Raw genomic sequence first — 5,507 nt, 5'->3', positions numbered from 1 at the left:
TGATTTGCATTTCTATGATGGCTAAGGATGATGAATATTTCTTTTTTCTCTCTCAGATTTTATTATTTAAAATAGAAACAAAGTTATTTTACATGTCACTCTCAGTTCCCTCTCCCTCCCCTCCTCCCCTGTCCCCTACCAACCCCATATCCCATCCCCTTCCTGCTCCCCAGGGAGGGTGAGGCCTTCCATGGGGGGATCTTTAAAGTATGTCATCATTTGGAGCAGGGCCTAGACCCTCCCCGTGTGTCTAGGGTGAGAGAGAGTATCCATCTATATGGAGTGGGCTCCCAAAGTCCATTTGTATACTAGGAATAAATACTGATCCACTGCCAGAGGCTCCATAGATTGCCCAGGCTTCCTAACTGACACCCACGTTCAAGGGGTCTGGATCAGTGGAGTTTCTTGAGGTCTTTATATATTTTGTAAATAAGCCCTCTGTCATATGTGGGGTTGGTGAAGATCTTTTCCATTCTGTGGGAAGCCATTTTGTTCTTTTGACAGTGCCATTTGTCTTACAGAAGCTTTTCCATTTCAGGAGGTCCCATTTATTAATTGTTGACCTCAGTGTCTGTGCTATTGGTGATATGTTCAGGAAGTTGTCTCCTGTGTCAATGAGTGCAAGGATGTTTCCCAAACTGTCTTTTATCTCATTCAATGTAACTGGATTTGTGTTGAGGTCTTCGATCCACTTGGACTACTTGAGTCTTGTGCATGGCAATAGATATGGATCTATTTGCATTCTTCTACATGCTGACTTGCAGTTATGTCAGCAACATTTGTTGAAGATTCTTCTTTTGTCAATTGTATAATTCTTTTGTCAAAAATTAGGTGTCCATAGCCGCGGCGGGGAAGATGGCAAACGGGAAGGCGGGGGAGGAGAAGCCAGAGAAGCCGCAGCGAGCCGGAGCCGCCGGAGGACCTGAAGAAGAAGCAGAAGCAGCAGCTTTCAATGAAGATGAAGACAGTGAACCAGAAGAAATGCCTCTAGAAGCTAAGATGAGGATGAAGAATATTGGAAGGGACACACCAACATCAGCTGGACCAAACTCCTAAGCATGGCTTTTCCGATAATCAGAAGCTGTGGGAGCGAAATATAAAATCTCATCTTGGAAATGTACATGACCAAGACAATTAAATGAAGTGTTTTGAGATTGGGTATGGGTGGGTGCAGTTAGAAGGAACAGTCTCCTTTTGTAAAGAATGGTGCAAGACTAGCTTTGGAGCCTTTTTTTTCTTTTTCTGTTTTTCTTTCCTTTTTTTTTTTAAAGATTGAGTGGTACACTAATAAATGAGAGTTTGAAATTAGAGCTAATTTATGTTTTATATACAGATTTAAAGACATTTGCTAATTTTGTAGTTTCATGTGATTAGTTTCCAAAGGTTACAGATAATAAAAATCAGAAGTGGTACCTTTCTAAGAATTGCATTTTTTAAGACAACTATTAGCACATTAAGAGGGAAGCCAAAAGTTACTGTCTACTTAAAACTGTGAGCAGTTCCTCTCCTGACTCCACTCCCTTGTTACCTGAACTGCCTGGTTCGCACAAGCAGCCTTGTACAGAGGGAGTATTGGATTGAGAAGACAATGTTACTGGACTATCGACTGAAAGTAAATTTAGATAAAATTAAAATAAACTTTTTCCTATGGGCATTTCATTTTGTTTTAGGTTATCATATACTAGTGTTGCATCTATTTTTAATAATACGTCACAGAAGAACTATCAGTGGGTACAGACGCTTTGCTCTTTTAAAACAATTTTTTGTCAAAGTTCTTCTGTGAAGTATTATTAAAAATAGCCCACTTCACTTTAATGGAAGTTGTCTCCATTCATGAGTCTTCAAAGAACACTATTTGCTACCAAAGTAAATCAGTATTTTGAATGTGCTTCTCTTGTTTTTTTTTTCTAGTTCCCATAAGCATTTCCACCAGAACTTGAGGCAGATCATAAACAAGCTGTTTCTTTTAAAATAAAACCCCCACCAAAAATATAAATGTACAGACTGCTTTACATATTTGGCTGGTTTTAATTTTTTAAAAGGTTTAAATGCCAAAAAAAGCCTAACATTGTATGAAGACAGATAAGGCAGTGCACTCTGTGACTTTTGAAGCATTTAAGTTACAAATGTATTAGATCAGATTTTAATTGAACTCACAGATTAATTTGTACAACTCCATGCTTATTTTAAATATATACATGCTGACCAGTGATTTCAAAAGCACACTTTAATGGCAGAAAATGCTTCTTCAAACACATTTTCATTATGAAATCTCACCACATATACTCTTAGAGTTGTGTATTGCAGGGTGTTTGTTTTATATTTTTGTATTGTATATGGGCTTTTTTAATGTGACAGTTAATGCATCTTTAATAGTCACAGACAAAAGAAATAAGATTTACTTGAAAATTACAATGTTAAATTTGGAGGCAGCTTTGGTGAGTTTCATTGGTGGTAATTATTCACTAGGCATTTTTAACATAATAACTTCCAAGAAGCAGCCTTCAGATATTCCTAACACTTTGTTCACTACATTTAGGTTTACTAATAAGCCCCAAGTAAAACAATGGAAATGTATATAGCACTGTTAGTTCTTACATGATTTAAATATATCAAGATACAGAAATTTAACTTTTATGTAGGCAAACTGTTCATTTGTCCATTTTACTTGTTGAAATAACATCACTCCTACATATTCTTTACTTGACTCAAATGACATATTAACTTGAGGTCAAGATGAGGAGAGAGAGAGAGACGACTGAGCTGAATGCCTTTACTAAAATTACAATAAATTTTGTCAAACTTGAAAAAAACTAGGTGTCCATAGGTGTGTGTATTTACATCTGTGTCTTCTCCTTGACTATATTGATGCATCTGTCTGTTTTTATGATGATATCAAGCTGTTTTTGTTACTAAAACTCTGTAGCAGAGCTTGAAATCAGGAACGATGATACTCCAGAAGTTCTTTTATTGTATGGGATTGTTTTAGCTATGTTGGGTTTTTGTTTTTCCATATAAAGTTGAGTGTTGTTCTTTCAAGGTCTGTGAAGAATTGTGTTGGGATTTTGATGGGTGTTGCATTGAATCTGTAGATTGCTTTTGGTAAGATTGCCATTTTTACTATGTTAATTCTACCAATCCATGAGCATGGGAGATATTTTCATCTTCTTATATCTTCTCCAATTTCTTTCTTTCAAGACTTGATGGTCTTGTCATACAGGTCTTTTACTTGCTTGGTTAGAGTCACCCCAAGGTATTTTATATTATTTGTAGCTAATATGAAGGGAGTTGTTTCTTTCTCATCCCATTTATCATTTGTATATATGAGGGTTACTATTTTTTTTTTAGTTAATCTTCTATCCACTTCACTAAAGGTGTTTGTCAGCTGGTGTTTACCCTGCTAGAATTTTTGATATCCTTATGTATATTATCATATCATTTGCAGTTAGTGATAGTTTGACTTCTTCTTTTCCAATTTGTATCCCCTTGATCTCCTTTTGTTGTCTTATTGCTCTAGCTAGAACTTCAAGTACCATATTGAAGAGATATATAGAGAGTGGACAGCCTTGTCTTGTTCCTGATTTTAGTGGAGTCACTTTGTGTTTCTCTCCATTTAATTTGATGCTGGCTTTTGTCTTTCTGTTTATGGCATTTATTATGTTTTGATATGTTCCTTGTTTCCCTGATCTCTCCAAGACCTTTGTCGTGAATGAGTGTTGGATTTGTCAAAGTTTTTTCAGCATCTAATGAGATGATGATGTATTTTTTTCCTTTCAGCTTGTTTTATATGGTAGATTACATTAATGGATATTCATATGCTGTACCACCCCTGCATCTCTGGGATGAAGCATATGTAGTCATGGTTTAGGATCTTTTGATGTGTTCTTGAATTTGATTTGCAAGTATTTTATTGAGTATTTTTGCATTAATGTACATGAGGGAAATTGGTGTGTAATTCTCTATGTTTGGGATGCCAGGCTCATTTTGGCCTCATAAAAAACAATTTGACACAGTTTATTCCTATTTTGTGGAATAATTTGAGTATGGTTATTAAGTCTTATTTGAAATTCTGGTAGAGTTTTATGCTGAAGCTATCTGGCCTTGGGCTTTTTCTGGTTGGGAGACTTTTTTCAAAAAAATTATTTTAGAAGCACTCTTATTTACATATCATTCTCCCCATTCCCTCACCCTTCCATCCTACCATGCTCCCCACTGACCCCCTAAACCCACCCTCACCCACTCCCCAAAGATAGTTAGGCCCTCTATGAGGGACCATCAAAGTCCATCACATCATTTGGGAGAGGGCCCAGGCGCTCCTTCACGTATCTGGGCTGCAGTAGTGTCCCTCCATAGGGAATGGGCTCCCAAAGTCAATTTGTGTTCTAGGGATAAACACTGGCTCCACTTTTAGAGGTCCCATAGACTGCCCTGGCCTCCTAGCTGGCACCCACATTCAGAGGGCTTGGTTCAGTCCAATGCTGGTTCCCCAGCTTTACGACTAGGGTCTCTATGCTCTCACTAGGTCAGGTAAACTATTTCTGCGGTTTTCTCCTGCACCATCTTGGCTTCTTTGCTCATCCCTCCTCCCTCTCTGCAACTGGATTCCAGGAGTATGGCTCAGTGTTTAGCTGTGGGTGCCTGTTTCTGCTTCGATCAGCTACTGGATGAAGGCTCTAGGAATGGCAACCAAGGTAGTCATCAATCTTATTATAGGGGAAGGGCATCAAAGGCAGCCTCTCCACCACTGTTTAGATTCTTAGTTGGGGTCATCCCTGTGGATACCCTAACATTTCCCCTGTGCCAGACTTCTCTCCAAACCTATACTGGCTCCCTCTATCAAGGCATCTCCTTTCTTGCCCTCCCCTATTCCTCCCTTGTCTCAGTCCTCCTGTTCTCCCCAATCCTCTTCTCCTCCTCTCCCTTTCCCACCTCCCTTTTCTCTCCCCCCCCCCAGGCTCCCAATTTGCTCAGGAATTCTTGTTCCCCTCCTTCTTTGGGGAATCATACATTCTTCTCTTGGGGTCCTCCTTGTTTCCTAGTTTCTCTGGTAGTGCGGATTGTAGGCTGGTAGTCCTTTGCTCTATGTCTAAACTCCATATATGAGTGAGTACATACCATGTTTGTCTTTCTGTGATTGGGTTACCTTACTCAGGATGTTTTGTTCCAGTTCCATCCATTTTCCTACGAATTTCAAGATTTCATTGTTTTTTTCCACTGAGTAATACTCCATTGTGTAAATGTAACACATTTTCTCTATCCAGTCTTCAGTTGAAGGGCATCTAGGTTGCTTCCAGGTTCTGGCTATTACAAACAATGCTGCTATGAACATAGCTAAACAGATGTCCTTGTTGTACGAATGTGCATTCTTTGGGTATATGCCCAAGAGAGGAATTGCTGGATCTTGTGGTAGACTGATCCCTATTTTCCTGAGAAACTGCCATACTGATTTCCAAAGTGGTCGTGCAAGTTTGCACTCCCACCAGCAATGGAGGACTGTTCCTCTTTCT

The 5,507-nt window shown here is 38.8% G+C and overlaps 1 pseudogene; it reads left to right on the top strand.

Moving 5' to 3' along the window:
• The first annotated feature begins 855 nt into the window (after window positions 1-855).
• LOC103162744 lies at window positions 856-1,398 on the top strand (annotated as a pseudogene).
• Window positions 1,399-5,507: the final 4,109 nt, after the last annotated feature.

The sequence above is a fragment of the Cricetulus griseus genome, chromosome X (assembly GCF_003668045.3).
Source record: "Cricetulus griseus strain 17A/GY chromosome X, alternate assembly CriGri-PICRH-1.0, whole genome shotgun sequence".
In the NCBI taxonomy this organism is placed as follows: Eukaryota; Metazoa; Chordata; class Mammalia; order Rodentia; family Cricetidae; genus Cricetulus; species Cricetulus griseus.
The sequence above is the reverse complement of the archived record's forward strand: the minus strand, read 5'-3'. Positions and strand labels throughout refer to the sequence as shown.